This window comes from Monodelphis domestica, chromosome 1, assembly GCF_027887165.1.
Source record: "Monodelphis domestica isolate mMonDom1 chromosome 1, mMonDom1.pri, whole genome shotgun sequence".
Classification (NCBI taxonomy): domain Eukaryota; kingdom Metazoa; phylum Chordata; class Mammalia; order Didelphimorphia; family Didelphidae; genus Monodelphis; species Monodelphis domestica.
The window spans coordinates 477,539,975-477,559,915 of NC_077227.1; the positions used below are offsets into that span (position 1 = coordinate 477,539,975).

At 35.8% G+C, this 19,941-nt stretch overlaps 1 protein-coding gene across 10 annotated transcripts in view; it reads left to right on the plus strand.

Moving 5' to 3' along the window:
- The window catches only part of EXD3 (exonuclease 3'-5' domain containing 3), a 490,105-nt gene that overhangs the window by 49,845 nt on the left and 420,319 nt on the right, over positions 1 to 19,941 (plus strand). For 4 of the 10 annotated variants that reach the window (XM_056812745.1, XM_056812746.1, XM_056812747.1 and 1 more), the window contains one exon: positions 15,174 to 15,470. The exons of the other annotated variants lie outside the window; for them this stretch is intronic. The gene's annotated coding sequence lies outside the window, so the exon portion shown is untranslated. The remainder of the gene's footprint in view (positions 1 to 15,173; positions 15,471 to 19,941) is intronic. 10 annotated transcript variants of the gene reach the window in all.

Here is a 19,941-nt window from a genome sequence, read left to right on the forward strand (position 1 = left end):
GGTTCTGCTTACTTTACTCTGCATTAGTTCATATAAATCTCATAGTTTTTGCATTCTTCATATTTTCTTATAATAATTATGATCACATGCCATATTTTATTTTATCATTCCCCAGTTGGCAGATATCTGTATTTTTCTAGTTTTTTGCTCTCACAAGATACTCTGATCTGAATATTTTGGACCTTTCTTTCTTTAACCTCCTTGAAGCAAATGCCTGGTAGTAAGATATTTTGTAAAGTGGTGTAAATACTTTAGCTATTTTTTCAAATTGCTTTTCAGAATGTTTGAACTAATTTATAGCTCTGTCAACTATGTGTGATATCAGTTTACCTATTTTCCCACATCTTCTCCAACCTTAACTCTTCATCCTTTATTGCCAATTTGCAGGGTGAGGCAAAACTTCAGAGCTGCTTTGGTTTATATTTTCTTATTAGTATTTTGGAGCAGTCTTTATGGTTCTAATAGTTAGTAGTTCTTTTCACAATTTGTTGTTCATAGCCTTTGGCCATTTATCCATTGAAGAATAATTACGTGTGTGTGTGTGTGTGTGTGTGTGTGTGTGTGTGTGTGTGTGACATTCCTGATGTATCTTGGATAGTAGAATATTATCAAAGATTTTTAATGCAGCTTTTTTTCAAATTATCAGCTTCCTTTCTTATTCTATTGAGCATTAGCATTGATTTTGCTAGTGTAAAAGTTTTTCCATTTCATGTAATCAATATTATCTAGATTATCTTTTGTGATTTTCTTTATCCTTTATTTGTTTAAGAACTTTACCCCTTGTCATAGCTATGAAAACTACTTATTTTGGGTCTCTTAATTGTTTGATGGTGTGGTCCTTAATATTCAGATCATGTACCAATTTTGAGCTTATGTAGTAGGAACCTGCTTTAACCCTAATTTCTGCCAAATTGCTTCCCATTTTTCTCAGAAGTTTTCATCAAATAGGAAGTTTCCCCCCAAGTAATTTATGTAATTGGGTTATTGAACACTGGTTATTGAGTTTACTTGTTGCATATTCTTGTCTAGACCATTCTTTGGTGACTTCTAAAAAAAAAAAAATTTAGTTGTTGATATCACTAGAGGGCAGTCTTTCCCAATACATCATTCCAAAATTTATTTTCCTAATAGAAAAAATGAAGTGCGAAAGGGCTAAAATGGTAGGCAATCCAGAAATAATTATAATTGCTTAGTGTGCTTGCCAGATCAGATATATTTCTTTTGAAGCATAACTCAGAACTGTAAATGAAATGGGGATCTCATATTGTGAAGTTGTGACTTTTGGAGAATTAGAAAGGCTATTCATGTTCCTCAGACTAACATTTTCATGCTTTCTCTTTCTTAAAAAAAAAAAAGAAAGAAAAACCTTCTAGACATGGAGTAATTGACTTTGTTACTTATTTTCTTGGTAATTGTACTTGTTTACCTTCTGTTTCTATAGTTTGAGGTATTTGAATATCTCTTTCTCATGGTGTGTGTTTATTTTGGAAATATCTCTTATTGAATGCCTGTCTTTTATGATTATTAGGCTTGGATTTTTAGGGTATGTAATTTTGGATTGTATCTTGAACTCTTATTCCATGCATATTCTGTTTTGTTCTGTGATACTAGATATCACAGTGAGTGTTTTTTGCTAAAATTTCCTTTCCTTTATGTTTGGAGTTTTTTTTTTTTCTGTCAACTTGCAGAATTTACTTTGTGTCTTTGGGATTATTCAATTTGGTTACTGCATTTGAATTAGTATTTTGTTTTGTTTTTCTGAAGGAGACCTGTGGAGTCTTCTCTTAGGATTCAGCAAGATTCTATGTTTCTTCAGGCATTGGATCATTTTCTTTTGTCTTGTAATATTAAAAAAAAAATTGTATTATCTTCAAGAGTTTATTTGTAATTCTCCTATTTTTAAGATTTTCTCATGTTCATTTATATTCTATGCCTTAGGTTTTTAATTAAAATTTTTTTCTTCTTGAAATCTTTGGTGAAAATCTTGAAATTTTTCTTTTTGAAATCATTTTTCCTGCTGCTCTTTCATCATTCCTTTTCTGAGTCCTCCTTTGGTGGTAGATACTTTATTCATTGGGATTGGACTGCAAAGCTACCTCAGCCTTCTCCTGTGTTGGGGGATTTTGTTTTCACTAGCCTCTGACCCTCTCCTTCATATTTTCTAGTCCTCTCATCCTGACTTCCTGCCCTTCTCTGGCTCTTATTCTTTTCTTTTCTGACTGGACCAAATCTGAGTCTGCTAGGTTTTACAGGGATGTAGGAAAGTGTTCTAGATATAATCTCTGTAGTCTTGGAGTCCCATGACCTATGGGTCACTTTAGACAGAGTACCATGCTTCTTCTTCCTTCCCTCTCATGTGACTTGTCAGAAATGATGTCTAACATGCAGGGTGGGATGTGCCCACTTGAGTCCTTGGCACAGAATAACAGGTCAGTTTGTGTATCCTTGCCAGCATCTTGGGAGACCACCAGTAGAGTTAGAATGCAAAATAGGTGCTTTAAGATTTAGTATTCTCTAGTGTTAATTCTGGAGGTATTTTTTACCTTGATAGGGTTCCTATTTTTTGTCTTGTGGATTCAGCTGAAATTGTTCTACATGTCTGACACAGGTTTCCTTTTTTTCCTTTTTTTTCTTTTTCGAGGTCGTGAGGACTGGAGAAAATGTGTAGTCCATGATATTGTTAGTCATGTAACTTAGAAGCCACTTGTCAAACTCTAAGATATAGAATTTCCTTGTTTCTTAACCTTTTTGCTTACTGAAGTCCCATAGGTACCTCTCAAACCTAATATGTCCAAAACAGAACTCATTACCTTTCCCTCAGACTTGCCCTTCTTCCTAACTTCCCTATTCCTCTTGACCTTTGCAAACTCTGTGTCATCCTCAGGCCTTTACTTGTTCATCTCACAAATTCAGTCATGTGTCAGGTTTTATCTTTTCCTTCTCCAAATCTTTTGCTTATATCCTTTTCTCTTTACTCACACGACTATAGTCTGTTTCAGGCCTTCATTCTAGTTTGCCTGGATGATTGTCATTAGGTCTCAGAGAGTTTCCCCCATGGTGAAGATCTCCCCCAACTCTAGTTCCCATTCTCTATAACTGCATTTTCCTAAAGTCTAGACTTGACCAAATCACTTTTCCCCTGCAGTGGTTCTTTAGTATCTCAAGGATCAAATAGAACTTCCTTGGTTTGGTCTTTAGAGCACTTAACAACTTGACCCCTTCCTCTTTATATTACTCTTCTCCACACATCCATATCAGCCTTTTTCTGTTCCTCATGTACCATGTTGTATCTCCTGTCAGTTGCCTTTGCACTGGTCTTCTTTCATGCCCACAATGCTGTTCCCTACTCACTTTTGCTAGGAACCCTAGCTTTTTTCAAGACTCAGTTCTGCAGGTGGCCTTTCTTTTTTCCTCAGATATTAATCTCTTCCTCAGTAAGGTTACTCTGTATCTTCTTTGTGTATATCTCTTTTATATGCCTGTTTATATAGATGTTATCTCCTCCCCTAGAACTTGAGTTCTTTGAAGGCAGGGACTGATTTTGGGTTGTTTTTTGTTTGTTTGTTTGTTTTTTGGTATTGCAAATACTTAGAATATTGATTGACACGTAGTAAGGGCTTAATAAAGGTTCATTGATGGGCTGATTGATTATTTAACTGTCAGACTTTTACAAAACCTTTTTTCCCCCTTTTTTATGAGTATAACACATTGGCAAATGTGAACATTTCAATATGTAAAGATACTATGAATTTGTATTATGTACAATTTGCTTTTTAAATTTTATATTAAGTTTAAAACAATAGTAACAAAGGTGTCCTGCTTGTCTGTGCCCCTTTCTAAATTTCTTGTGTGTATTTATAAAATGTTTGATCAAAGTTCTTTTTTTTATTTTGTTTTTTCCACATTGTTGTCATTACACATTAACTCTTTCTTGCCCCCATAGGAAGCTCCCTTCCTTGTAACAAATATATACAGTTAAGCAAATTAAATACCACATCCATCCTATAATTTTCAGATAGCCATTCTCTAAGTGTGGGAAAGGGAACCTCATATATCTTTGCCTTCCAGCTCATAAGTGGCACCATGCCATGTAAGAGTTAACAGAGGCAATGGTAATGACAATATTGGGAAGATTTAAGTGAGTAAGAGGAGGAGCTGCCGATCTTAAGAGAGAAAATTAGGTAAAGTTTTTCAGAGATAAGCCTCATTATATGCCACATTAACATCCATGTTTATTGAGTCCTGCTATTTCATTTGTAAGATTGAAGGAGACATTGGAGAACAATATCAGACAATCTAGAACTTTCTTTGAGCACTAAGAGAATGTTATGAAACTTCTAATCTCTTTATGAAATGCATTGGTATAATCACCTGTCAGGCATTGGAATTATTTTCTACCATTATGCTAAAATCCTTTTAATTTTGGAATTTTGACATCCTCATAACCACATTTGAATAACAAGGTTATGACTAAACCAGCAAAGGGCTCAGGAAGGGAAGAGAAGACCAGTGCTTCACTGTAGCTTTTAAAACTTTTGTTTTGTCTTGGAATAATCATTTGAATCAAAGACAAAGTATCAACTTTAACTTTGACTTTCTTGTTTGTTGGTGTAGCTGTAATATTTCCATGGGGTATTGATATTTTCACACAATGTGTGAAAACCAGTAATGTGTATAAAAATTAGGCACTATCTTTTCCTTCAAAAGGCTTATGTTAGTTAAAGTCTTTCCAAAGAGTTTAGTTAACATAATAAAATAGACATTATTAAGATGATAGCATATGCAGACTAATTACTTAATAGTATACCACACCTTTTTGTCTCCATTTCAGATGTAACAAATATTCATTAAACACCTACTACAAGCAAGGTACTGTGCTAGGTTCTGGGGACACAAAGACAAAATAAAACAGTACCCTCTATAAGGAGCTTTCATTATACTTTGAGTACTATACCATGTATATTGGTAAACAAATGCAAAGCAATTTCAGGAGGGAGAGAGCACTATTGAGTGGGTATTCAGGAAAGACATCTTATGGGAGGGAGCACCTGAGTCTTGAAGGAAGCTGGAAATTCTTGGGAGGGAGATGTGGAGCTAAAAAGGAAATTTATTCCTTGTGGGTGTAAAGCCAGATAGTTGGTGATATGGCATGCTAAAGTCAAGGAAGCATTAGCAAGCCAATTTGTCTCAAATGTAGGGGACATGAAGGGGAGGAATATGAAATAAATTTGGAAAAGTGAGTGGAAGCTAGATTTTAAAGTTCTTTAAGTGTCAGACTAAAGAATTTGTATTTTATTCTAGAGGTAGTAGTGAACCTGTGAAGATTTTTAAGCAATTGTAGAGGAAGAATCTACAAGACTTAACAAGTGATTGGATATAGAAATTGAGAGAGAAGGAAGAGGTTAGGGTGGTTCTTGTGCTGGAATTATTTTAGGGAAAACACTGACCAATGATCTAAAGTACAATCAAGATAGGTATGGGCTAATTAGGCTGTATTTGATCAGTGGGCTAGGCAGGCCTCTGCAATATTGGGTTCCAGGAAGACAGGTAGACACAGAGACTTGCAGGGACAAATTGGAGCAGAGGAATATAGTGATAGATTTTTTTTTAAACCCTTACCTTCCGTCTTGGAGTCAATACTGTGTATTGGCTCCAAGGCAGAAGAGTGGTAAAGGCTAGGCAATGGGGGTTGTGACTTGCCCAGGGTCAAACAGCTCAGAAGTGTCTGAGTCCAGATTTGAACCTAGGACCTCCCATCTCTAGGCCTGACTCTCAATCCACTGAGCCACCCAACTGCCCCATAGTGATAGATTTTTGAGAAAGGGGGATTACAGGACCTGGCCTGAGACCAGTGGAAGGAGTACTATGTCACAAAGTGAGAAGCTAAGGGCCAGGAAAGTAATTTATAAGTTAGGATCTAGATGTCATTGCTCATTGTAGCAGATATTGGGGGTAAGTGGCATCTTTGGCCATCTGTGGATGTATTTCTTATTCTGTGTCAGTAATTCCCTCAATATGCCTACATAAATTGCCAGACTGTTGCCTGGTTTAGACTCATGGTTATCTTTAAAAAAAATCCTTACCTTCTGTTTTAGAATTAATATTGTGTTTTGGTTCTAAGGCAGAAGATCAGTAAGGGCTAGGCAATGGGGGTTAAGTGACTTGCCCAGGTTCACACAACTAGGAAGCATTAGAGGTCAGATGTGAACCTCAGACCTCCCATCTCTAGGCCTGGTTTTCAAACTACTGAACCACCTAGCTAACCCTATTGTGATTTATTTAAAGCAGTGATTAAAAAAAAATTTTTTTTCAATTTTATTTAGTCGATTTAGAACATTATTCCTTGGTTACAAGAATCATATTCTATTCCTCCTTCCCATACCCCAGCCCTTCCCGTAGCCCACATGCTATTCCACTGGGTATTACATGTGTCCTTGATGAGAACCTATTTCCATGTTGTTATTGTTTGCACTAGGATGTTAATTTAGAGTCTATATCCCCAATTATATCCCCATCGACCCATGTAGTCAAGTGGTTGTTTTACTTCTGTGTTTCTACTCTCACAGTTTTTCCTCTGCATGTAGATAGTGTTCTTTCTCATAGATCCCTCCAGGTTGTTCAGGATCACTGCATTGCCACTAATAGAGAAGTCCATTGCATTCAATTGTACCATATATCAGTCTCTGTGTACAATTTTCTCCTGGTTCTGCTCCTTTCACTCTGCATTAATTCCTGGAGGTTGTTCCAATTCACATGGAATTCCTCCAGTTCATTATTTCTTTGAACACAATATTATTCCTTCACCAACATATGCCACAATTTGTTCAGCCATTCCCCAATTGAAGGGCATCCCCTCATTTTCATTTTTTTTTAAACCCTTACCTTCCGTCTTGGAGTCAATATTGTGTATTGGCTTCAAGGCAGAAGAGTGGTAAGGGCTAGGCAATGGGGGTTAAGTGACTTGCCCAGGGTCACACAGCTGGGAAGTGTCTGAGGCCAGATTTAAAACTAGGGCCTCCCATCTCTAGGCCTGGCTCTCAATACACTGAGCTACCCAGCTGCCCCCACCCCCCCCCACCCCACCCCTTCATTTTCCAATTTTTTGCCACCACAAAGAGCACAACTATGAATATTCTTGTACATGTATTTTTCCTTATTATCTCTTTGGGGTACAAACCCAGCATGGCTGAGTCAAAGGGCAGACAGTCTTTTATCACCCTTTGGCCATAGTTCCAAATTGCCCTCCAGAGTGATTGGATTAATTCACAACTCCACCAGCAGTGCATTAATGTCCCAACTTTGCCACACCCCCTCCAGCATTCATTACTTTCCATTGCTGCCATGTCTGCTAGGTGTGAGGTGGTACCTCAGAGTTATTTTTATTTGCATCTCTCTGATTATAAGAATTTTAGATTACTTTTTCTTGTGCTTTTTAATAGTTTTGATTTCTTTATCTGAAAATTGCCTATTCATGTCCCTTGCCCATTTATCAATTGAAGAATGGCTTGATTTTTTGTACAATTGATTTAGTCCCTTATAAATTTGGGTGATTAGACCTTTGTCAGAGGTTTTTGTTATGAAGATTGTTTTCTAATTTGTTACTTCCCTTCTAATTTTGGTTGCATTGGTTTTGTTTGTACAAATCCTTTTTAATTTGATGTAATCAAAATTATTTATTTATATTTTATGATTTTTTTCTAACTCTTGCTTGGTTTTGAAATCTTTCCCTTCCCAAATGTATGACATGTATACTATTCTGTGTTCACCTAATTTACTTATAATTTCCTTCTTTATGTTCAAGTCATTCACCCATTCTGAGTTTATCTTAGTGTAGGGTGTGAGATGTTGATCCCAACTTAATCTTTCCCATACTGTCTTCCAATTTCCCCAGCAGTTTTTATCAAATAGTGGATTTTAGTCCCAAAGCTGGGATCTTCGGGCTTATCATAGACTGTCTTGCTGAGGTCACTTACCCCAATTCTATTCCACTGATCCTCCTTTCTGTCTCTTAGCCAGTACCATATTGTTTTGATGACCACTGCTTTATAGTATAGTTTAAGATCTGGTACTGCTAGACCACCTTCCTTCACATTTTTTTTCATTATTTCCCTGGATATCCTTGATCTTTTGTTCTTCCAAATGAACTTTGTTATGGTTTTTTCCTAATGTAGTAAAAAAGTTTTTTGGTAGTTCGATGGGTATGGCACTAAATAGATGAGTTTGGGTAGAATGGTCATTTTTATTATGTTAGCTCGTCCTACCCATGAGCAGTTAATGTTTTTCCAAATTGTTTAGATCTAGTTTTAATTGTGTGGAAAGTTTTGTGGTTGTGTTCATATAGTTCCTCTGTTTGTCTTGGCATAAAGCTTCCCAAATATTTTATATTGTCTAGGGTGATTTTTAATGGAATTTCTCTTTCTAATTCTTGCTGCTGAGATGTGTTAGAGATATATAGAAATGCTGATGACTTATGTGGGTTTATTTTGTATCCTGCAAGTTTGCTAAAGTTGTTATTTCCACTAGCTTTTTAGTTGATTCTCTAGGATTCTTTAAGTAGACCATCATATCATCTGCAAAGAATAATAGCTTGGTCTCCTCATTGATAATTTTAATACTTTCAATTTCTTTTCTTCTCTAATTGCTACTCCTAGTGTTTCTAGAATAATGTTAAATAATAGAGGTAATAATGGGCATCCTTGTTTGACTCCTGATCTTATTGGGAATGCATCTAGTTTATCCCCATTGCAAATGATGTTTGCTGATGGTTTTAGATAAATACTGTTTATTATTTTTAGGAAAGGTCTTTCTATTTGTATACTTTCTAGTGTTTTCTTTCTTTTTTTTCCTATTCCCTTGCTCCTTTATTTATTATTATTATTTTTTAATTTTTATTTTATTTTATTTTTGGTTACAATACTCACTTTATTTCCCCCCTCCCCTCCACCCACCCCTCCTGCAGCCGACATGCAATTTCATTTTGTATTACTTGTGTCCTTGATCAGAACCTATTTCAAAGATGTTGTTTGCACTAGGATGTTCATTTAGAGTCTACATCCCCAACCATATCCCTTCAACCCATGTATTCAAGCAGTTGTTTTTCTTTGGTGTTTTTACTCCCACAGTTTTTCCTCTGAATGTGGATAGTGTTCTTTCTCATAGATCCCTCCAAGTTGTTCAGGATCATTGCATTGCCACTAATGAAGAAGTCCATTGCATTCAATTGTACACAGTGTATCAGTCTCTGTGTACATTGTTCTTCTGGTTCTGCTCCTTTTACTCTGCATCACTTCCTGGAGGTTGTTCCAGTTCCCATGGAATTCTTCCACTTCATTATTCCTTTGAGCACAGTAGTATTCCATCACCAACATATACCACAATTTGTTCAGCCATTCCCCAATTGAAGGGCATCTTCTCATTTTCCAATTTTTTGCCACCACAAAGCGCAGCTATGAATATTCTTGTACATATCATTTTCCTTATTATCTCTTTGGGGTACAAATCCAGCAGTGCTATGGCTGGGTCAAAAGGCAGACAGTCTTTTATCGCACTTTGGGCATAGTTCCAAATTGCCCTCTAGAATGTTTGGATCAATTCACAACTCCACTAGCAATGCATTAATGTCCCGACTTTGCCACATCCCCATCAGTATTCATTACTTTCCATTGCTGCCATTTTAGCCAATCTGCTAGGTGTGAGGTGATACCTCAGAGTTGTTTTGATTTGCATCTCTCTGATTATAAGAGATTTAGAACACTTTTTCATGTGCTTATTAATGGTTTTGATTTCTTTGACTGAAAATTGCCTATTCATGTCCCTTGCCCATTTATCAATTGGAGAATGGCTTGATTTTTTGTATAATTGATTTAGATCTTTGTAAATTTGAGTAATTAGACCTTTGTCAGAGGTTTTTGTTATGAAGATTGTTTCCCAGTTTGTTATTTCCCTTATAATTTTGGTTACATTGGTTTCGTTTGTACAAAAGCTTTTTAATTTGATGTAGTCAAAATTATTTATTTTACTTTTTGTGACTCTAAGTCTTGCTTGGTTTTGAAATCTTTCCCTTCCCAAATGTATGACATGTATACTATTCTGTGTTCACCTAATTTACTTATAGTTTCCTTCTTTATGTTCAAGTCATTCACCCATCCTGAGTTTATCTTGGTGTAGGGTGTGAGGTGTTGATCCAAGCCTAATCCCTCCCATATTGTCTTCCAAGTTTTCCAGCAGTTTTTATCAAATAGTGGATTTTTGTCCCAAAAGCTGGGATCTTTGGGCTTGTTTTGCCGAGGTCACTTACCCCAAGGCTATTCCACTGATCCTCCTTTCTGTCTCTTAGCCAGTACCAAATTGTTTTGAAGACCACTGCTTTATAGTATAGTTTGAAATCTGGTATTGCAAGGCCACCTTCCTTTGCATTTTTTTCCATGATTTCCCTGCATATCCTTGATCTTTTGTTCTTCCAAATGAACTTTGTTATGGTTTTTTCTAATTCAGTAAAAAAGTTTTTTGGTAGTTCGATTGGTCTGGCACTAAATAAATAGATAAGTTTGGGTAGGATGGTCATTTTTATTATGTTAGTTAACTTGTCCTACCCATGAGCAGTTAATGTTTTTCCAATTGCTCAGATCTCGTTTTAGTTCTGTAGAAAGTGTGTTGTAGTTGTGTTCATATAGTTCCCGTGTTTGTCTCGGCAGATAGATTCCTAAGTATTTTATATTGTCAAGGGTGATTTTAAATGGAATTTCTCTTTCTAATTCTTGCTGCTGAACTGGGTTGGAGATATATAGAAATGCTGATGACTTAAGTGGGTTTATTTTGTATCCTGCAACTTTGCTAAAGTTGTTGATTATTTCCACTAGCTTTTTAGTGGACTTTCTAGGATTCTTTAAGTAGATCATCATATCATCTGCAAAGAGTGATAGCTTTGTCTCTTCATTGCCAATTTTAATACCTTCAATTTATTTTTCTTCTCTAATTGCTCCTGCTAGTGTTTCTAGTACAATATTAAATAATAGGGGTGATAATGGGCATCCTTATTTCACTCCTGATCTTATTGGGAATGCATCTAGTTTATCCCCATTGCAAATGATGTTTGCTGATGGTTTTAGATATATACTGTTTATTATTTTTAGGAAAGACCCTTCCATTCCTATACTTTCTAGTGTTTTCAATAGGAATGAGTGTTGTATTTTGTCAAAAGCTTTTTCTGCATTTATTGAGATAATCATGTGATTTTTGTTGATTTGCTTGTTGATATGGTCAATTATGTGGATGGTTTTCCTGATATTGAACCATCCTTGTATTCCTGGTATAAATCCCACCTGATCATAGTGAATAACCCTCCTGATCACTTGCTGGAATCTTTTTGCTAGTATTCTATTTAAGATTTTTGCCTCTATGTTCATTAAGGAGATTGGTCTATACTTTTCTTTCTGTTTTTGACCTGCCTGGCTTCGGAGTCAGTACCATGTTTGTGTCATAAAAGGAATTTGGTAGAACTCCCTCTTTGCTTATTATGTCAAATAGTTTGTATAGTACTGAGATTAGCTGTTCTTTGAATATTTGATAGAATTCACTTGTGAATCCATCAGGCCCTGGGGATTTTTTCTTAGGGAGTTTTTTGATGGCCTGTTCAATTTCTTTTTCTGATATGAGGTTATTTAAGAATTCTATTTCTTCTTCTGGTAAACTACACAGTTTATATTTTTGTAAATATTCATCCATATCACCTAGATTGCCATATTTATTGCCATATAATTGGCAAAATAGTTTTTAATGATTGCCTTAATTTTCTCTTCATTGGAGGTGAGTTCTCTCTTTCCATCTATGATACTATTAATTTGGTTTTCTTCTCTACTTTTTTTATTAGATTGATCAGTACTTTGTCTATTTTATTTGTTTTTTCAAAGTACCAGCTTCTGGTCTTGTTTATTAGTTCAAATAGTTCTATCACTTTCGATTTTATTAATTTCTCCCTTAATTTTTAGGATCTCTAGTTTGGTTTTCTTCTGGGGGTTTTTAATTTGTTTGCTTTCAAGATTTTTGATTTGCATGTCCAATTCATTGACCTCTGCCCTCCCTAATTTGTTAATATATGAACTCAAGGATACAAATTTTCCCCTAGTACTGCTTTGACTGCATCCAATAGAGTTTGAAAGGATGTCTCATCATTGTCATTTTCTTCAATGAAATTATTATTTGTTTCTATGATTTGTTCTCTAACCGGTTTTGGAGAATCATATTATTTAATTTCCAATTTATTTTTGATTTGGCTCTCCATGTACCCTTATTGATCATTGTTTTTATTGCCTTATGATATGAAAAGGTTGCATTTATTATTTCCGCTTTTTTGCATTTGCCTTAATCTTTTCCTTTGAGTGATTCTTCTAATTACTATAATAATGAATACAATTTTTGAGAGTTACAAATAACATTTTCCCCATATATTAATATATATAATTTGATCTTATTGTAGCCCTTAAAGAAGAGAGTTTGAATAAAAAAAACATTTTTCCTCTTTTCCCTCTCTTTCTTATTTACCTTTTCATGTTTCTCTTGATATTTGTGTTTGGGTATCAAACTTTCCACTTAGTTCTAGTCTTTTCTTTATGAATATTTGGAAATTTTCTATTTTCTTGAATGGCCATACTTTCCCCTGATATAGTCAGTTTTGATGGATAGGTGATTCTTGGTTGAAGACCTAGTTCTCTTGCCTTTCTGAATATCATGCTCCAGGCCTTGTAGTCCTTTAGTGTGGAGGCTGCCAGGTCTTGTGTGATCCTGATTGGTGGTCCTTGGTATCTGAATTGTCTCTTTTTGGCTTCTTGTAGGGTTTTCTCCTTAGTTTGAAAGCTCTGGAATTTGGCAATTACATTCCTGGGAGTTGTTTTTTGTGGATTTATTGTAGTGGGGGTTTTTATGAACTCTTTCAATGTCTTTTTTGCCCCCTTGTTCAAGAACATCAGGGCAGTTTTCTTGGACAATTTCTTATAGTATGATGTCAATATATCTGTTTATTTCTGGGTTTTCAAGTAGACCAATGATTCTCAAACTGTCTCTTTGGGCTGTTTTCCTGATCTAAAATCTTTTCAGTGAGACATTTTATGTTTTCTTCTATTTTGTCAGTCTTTTGACTTTGCTTCATTAATTCTTGCTGTTTTGCAAGATCATTGGCTTCCATTTGCTCAATTCTGGTCCTTAAGTCCTGGTTTTCAGTTATAATCTTTTGGTTTTCTGCTATAATTTTTTGGTTTTCTCTTTGAACCATTTCTCACTTCTCTTGCCAGAAGGCTTCCCTTCCATCTTTTTGATAAACTCCAATTTAAATTCCTCCAGAGCTTGTAGGCAATTTCCATTTTGGGGGAAAGGTTTTGGGTTTATTTGAATTCCCTCCTGTATTTCCTCTGTAGCCTGGGTTTTTCCTCCATAAAAGTTGTCAAGGTAGGAGTTAAGTACCTTCATTGTTCAATCAGGAGTTTACAACTTTATCTTCCTCTAAAGTATGTCTAATTAGGGTAGAGTAATTTTTAAAGTTCCCAATACATTCCTGATTCTTGTTAGACCAAGTATCTCCATTTTTTTGTGTTTCTTGGAGGATGTTTGTCCCTGGACAGAATTTGCCATCACTGTGGAGGTTTTACCTTACCTTTTTAGTTAGAAATATGAGTGAGCTGGGCTGGTTCTCTGTGTATGGAGTTAAGGAGCAAGGATTTTGCCTGAGGCAAACTCTCGAATGTCTGCAGCCACCACTGTTCACGGTTCTTCTCTGTATGGGAGTGCCCACAGTCTGAGCTCCCCTGCCTGCCAAGATTTCAGGTGTAGCTGATTCTGGTTCTGAGCACACAAGGTCTGTGCTCCCCTGCCTGTGGGGGTTTGAGGTGTTTCTGCTCTCAGGGGTAGGTCTTTGGTGGTGTTGGTTAGCTCCTAAGGACCTAGAGGTGCCCCTTGCTCGCTCTAGAGGTGCGCCTTGCTCAGTTGCTGATTCTGGCTCACGCTGGCTCTGACTCTGGCTCCGTAGGTGGGGTGGGGAAGGGTAGATCAGCTCACGTTTGGATGGGAGCTTTTTCACCCCCTTATAGTGTAGAAATGCCCAAATTCCATGTACCTTCAATGCTGCGCCCTACTGTAGAGTCCCTTTGTTCTTATGAGAATGGGTTTTTTTGGTCTTTTGAGGTAATCTATATCAGTGGGTGCTGGGGAAAGGAAGTGTCTCACGTCTAGACTGCTGCCATGCTTACCCAGAAGTTCCTCTTAGAGCTTCTTAATGGCTTTGAATGCCTAAGATTTGGACCTCCTAGTGGTCAGTGACTTATTTTATGATGTAAATCTCAAGCAGTACATCTTTATGCCAAGTATGAACCTAGTAGTCCTTATATAATCTTTCCATAGGTCCTCTGAAGTTATTTGGTTTGTAATTTTGTCAGCTATAAACTTTTAAAAACATTGACATGGAAATGAGCTGATAGATCAGAATGCCTTACAGTCCTTGTTACCTCAGTTATTGCTCTGCCTTCAAGGAGGCTTTCTTAGTATGGTTCATCTGAAGGACCATTGTCTCCCTGACTCTCAGAACAGTCTGTATCTTTAGTATTTTATCTGGGAGACTTTGTTTCTTACAACTTGATTTTTTTGCCAGTTTTCCTTTTGCAAATGTTCTTTACTTGTCCATTTCAGCAAATACTATTCATCTACGAAAGAACCCTTACAAGGTCAGCAGTGCAGTTGTATTGTAAGTATGGCTGATAGGCAAATATAGAATGTCAGAGCTTGAAGGGATGTTTTCTGTGTAATCCAACTCCTTATTAAGATGAGGAAACTGAGGCCCAGAGAGAGAGAGAGAGAATAGCTTGCCTGAAGTCACACTGAGTTAATAGTAGAGTCATTCTTAGAACCCTCTTTCAGTACTTTTTTCCATTATATATTGCTTATCTTTGAAAGAAGATTAATAGAACAATGAACAACTCTCCTGTGTTTCTTTTGAATAAGTGTCACTAATTTGGAGGTAAGAGAGATCCCATAGGTTTGCATATTATCTGTGTATAGATGAATGGCAGTGAACTTGTGAGAGTAGGTGACATTACCCAGCTTCTCATCATATAAAATGAAACTAGAAACTGCATGGCTTCCCTAATTTTTCACCTATTATTTCCCCATTGTTTCTTTCCCCAAACCAGATTGAGAAGTAGAGGACGACACAGACATTTCTGAGGAATTTCCTCCCTCTCAACCTAGCAGAGACTATAAACTCTGCTATCCCTTCACACAGCAGCAGGATTCAGCCCTCCTAGTTAGTCCCTCGCAGCAGCAGCTTTATCTTCTCTCCATCTAATCAGCAGAGCAGTTCCTGTCTTGTAGTCAGCAAGATCTCAGCAAAGTCACTGAAACGAAGAATTAAGACCTTAATCTTTTTTTCTTATTCTCACTACTATGAACTAAAGATGAAAATAACGTAGATTTAATAAAATAGACTGGTAAGTTATCAGTTAACAATTTAAAATTATAGTTATGTAGCTTTATGTAAAATTTTCACATCTGGCCCTCACAATAGCACAGTGAGGTAGAGGATACAAAATAGTATTGTCCCAACATAACAGAGATATAGCATGGTATAGTGAGAAGTAACTGTGTAATATGAATGCCAACTCTTATTTTGAATGTAGGTTCAAATCTTGCCTCAGACATTTGACTCTGTCACTTTAGGCAAGTCACTTAGTTCTCTGGGTTTTAAAGTTTTGTCATCTGTAAAATGAGGTGGGGGTAAATGCAATAACTTATCTTTTTATATCATTTTATCCATAAAAAGATAAAACTGATTCATAGAGGTTAGGTGATGTACCCAAGTCACAGAGGTGGTACTTAAACCTGGAGCTACTGATGTTAAGTATCTTTCCACTGTATTATGCTCTTCCCTTGGCTATATCTTACAATTTTGAATTTGTGGCAGTCTTGTGGACACAATGAAGGCGATTATTTCAGCTACAAAATTTCTAACCAATCTATAGGAAGAGACTAAGCATGTAGAACATTGAAATAGAGAAGATGATAAAAGTGTTCTGGATTGAGGCTAGTCCTGGAGGAAGGTTCAGAAGGTGTTATAAGGAAAGATAATAGTAATAATATTTGACATTTATATAGTGCTTGGAAAGTTATAAAAAAGATTTGGTCATCATATTTTCTGAATTAATATACTTTTTATTATATTATTAGCATCTTAAGGTACATACAGTTCACTGAATTAATATAACTTATTTTCTGGGGCTACCATTGAGTGTTCATCAAAAGATGACTTAACCCTTTCCATTTTCATAATGGCACTGACATGGAGACAGTTTTTATCTTCACCCTACTGCTGTAATGACCCTTTATAGTAATGTTTGGTGGAGAGACTTCAATCCTTTATACCAGGGTTGGTTCTTGGGGTTGAAGGCAGGGGAACCATGAGAGGGAAGGAGTTTCCTAACTCCACTATCACTATCAAGGTTCCAGATCACCTTGGAGGTAATTTCAGGGGGACTGGTTTGGTTCGAGATCCCATGAACTGCTAGAATGATTTGGGAAGAATTTCTTAGGAAGAGGAGATTTAATAACCTCCAAAATAGTCTTTTAAACTTTGTTTATTGAAAAGACTGTACCCCATTATATTTCAAGCTACCTGGGATTTCATCTCCTTAGGATTTGATAGCTGATTATATTTGCATTGCCTCCAGGAGACACAAGTGAAATTCAAAACATGGAGAATTTGGAATATTAGTAAGCTTTAGCAAACAACTGAACTGCTAATGGATAGCCAAGCTGTAAGACTATAAACTCTGCCAAGTATATGTTGAGGGGATGGAGCCCAGCTGGCCCTCCTGGCAATATGTTTTCAATTTAGACTTTATTTAGGTAGGCTTGCAAAGGCTGGTATACTGATAATGACGGAATGGAATATTTGGCATGTTCCTTCTGTTCAAACTCCATTTTCCTATACCATTATTTTTACAGTTAGTATGCTTCAAGTACATATTTTAGTATTTATATTTAATTCAGACAATTTTAGTTTGGAAGAAACCTTTTCTAATAATTTTGTTAACGTTTAGGCAATGTATTTTTAAATTGTATTTTCAGCCTCTTGAGGTGTGTCTCTTGTTACAGCAGACTCAGGAAACACTATATATTTCCTTTGCTTTACATAGTTAAAAGATAAGTCATGTTCATTCAAATACTGTTGAAGTTTCTTTAACAGATGCCCCCCAAAATAACATTTTTTTAAAAAGTCTGGCTTGTTCATTATTTCTGAAGTTGATCTGATGAGGAAGAGGCTTCTGATACTAGTAGCAGGCAATATATTGCAGGTGCCCCTTATTATGAGTAGCTGCAATATAAGATTTGCTTTGTGACAGAATTGCCAAGTGGTGGATGGTATTTCACAGAATTTTAGAACTTGGAGGGACTTCAGAAATCGCTAAGTCAATTGCTGATTTTATTAGTGACAGAATTGAGACCCATAGAATGTGGTAACTTGTCACAAAGCTAATAGTTGGCAATTCTGAGACTTAATACAGGCTTTCTTACTCATGGGAGTCCAGTAATCTTTCTAATCTACTATACTTATTGACTTATTAGGTATTCTCAGATTTCTCAGTTTTATCTTTCCAAGACCTTTACAATTTTATCATGGAAATCAGGCTTGTCAAAAATGGTCATGGGAATGCCAATGCCATCTTCATTCCCTCTTTAGTTTGCTATAGAGCCTGATAAAAATAGCAATCAGAGACAAGGTATTTCAGAAAAAAAACAATTTAATCAGTCAAGTGATACTATCCTTATCAAGCCAAAGAATCAGTTTCTAATTTCTGCAAATGAGGTATAGCTGAAGTGATTGAAGTTTTTTTCTTTCTGTTTCAGTAAAGTATTCCCATGATTTCATTATTTATGAAGCTGAAATAGTTAATTATCTAGACTGGATGCTAGAAAGTTAGGTTTATGCTTAGCCAGCTGAAATGTATATAATAGCACATCAGACTTAGAAAGTCTTTCCTGGTTTGACATGGGGCCCGGTTTAGTGCTGTAGTATTTATTCATTAATTTGATTGGTGACTTGGAAGAAGATATACATTAACTCAGTGAGTTTCTTTTTCATTTTTTTTTATTTCTTCATTTTCGGTTTTGTTTGCATATAACTGCATTATATGTTCTTATTCTTTTTATTTCTTCTAGTTTTGCTGATTTCACTTTGTTCATTAACTATTTGATTTCATTTTCTCTTCCCTTCTTTTTTGCTACTATTTATTTGTATTTATATATAGATATAATATGTAACGATAATATAATGTATATGATTTGTTATAAAAATGTAGCAAATTATAATAAATATACTTGGCTAAGAGAAACACATTCTCTTATTAGCTCTGTCCAAAAATCTATCTCATTCTTTTCTTTTTTTCCTTCCCTATCACATCTCCCTCCTTGTGAAGACAGGTAATATGATTTAGGTTGAGCATATATTATCATATATTTCTGTTAAATTTCTTTAACAGACTCCAAAAAATACCACATTTTATTTTTGAAAGCCTGGCTTGTTTATTATTCCTGAAGTTGATCTTAAGTAGAAGAGGCTTCTGACACTAGTAGCAGGCACTATATTGTGGGTACCCCTTATTACTTCAACATAAGATTTGCTATATGACAGAATTGAATTTAACAGAATTTTAGAACTCAGATTTTAGAAATCATTTAGTCAAACTTTCATTTTATTTGTGACAAAGCTAAGAGTTTGTCAATTTTATTAGTCTTTTCAAAGAATCAACTTTTAATTTTATTTATTATTTCTGTGGAAATTTTTGTTTCCAATGTTCATTTTCCTTCTAATTTTTAATATCTCCTCCTTTGTACTTATTTTAGGTTTGTTTATTTTCTAATTTTAAAAATGCATATTCGGTTCATTAATCTTCTCTTTTTCTGTTTTGTTAGTGGATATTTGTAAGGATATAATTTTCTCCTTGAGGGCTGCTTTAACTGCATCCCAGAAATTTTTGGATGTTGTTTCATCATTATTATTTTCTTTTAAATCATTATTGTTTCTATGATTTGTCTTTGACATACTTATTATGTAAGATTTCATTGTTAAATATCCATTTGAGTCTATATATTTTATTTGTGGTCCCCAAACCAATTTCTATTTTTGTTGCATTATGGTCTGTAAAGAATTATTTAACTATTTCTACCCTTTTTAAAAAAAAAAACATTTTTTGCAAAATCTCTGTATCCTGAATATGGCACAATGTGACAAGGAAATCACTTTAAAAGACTATCATATATTAATTTAAGGTCACCAAGGAATTCAGCTATGTAATTTCTAAATGAAAACTCAAGTCAGCCGTCAACCTTTTATAGAGTTTAATTACAAACAGGAGGAAGAAAGGAATTAGAGATAGAGATAGAGAGAGAGAGAGAGAAAGGGGAGAGAAGGGAATAGGGCTTAAATACCCCTTCTGTTTAGGCTGGGCCAAAAGGCCCAAGCCCTTAGATAGCTGGGGCAAAGAAAGGAGATCAGTCCCTATTACTCACATGACCAAAATGGAGAAACAGTCTCAGAGGCCCCCACCTTCAGCTTCCTTCAGAGCAAGCTTCTCAGAGCACCTTTCCAAACACCCAGAGCCAAAACTCTCCAACCACCCCTCAGTCCTCAGACCCCTCTATCTTTAAGGAAACCATCCAAGTTCCCTCCTCTCAGTTCTCACATCTACCAATCACTGTCCATCATTTTCCCTGTGCCAATGGTGGCTCTAGCTTAACCCAGGACCGCCCAGAGGTCTGTGGCTTTGCACATGTCTGTTGGAGGTCATATTCTCAAATAATTAAATTTTGATCTATGCTGCAGCCCTTCCTAAATCCTGTTAGGACTGAGTGGGGTGGAAATTGTATTTTCCAAGACCTGATTCTGTCATTCCAAGTATCTCT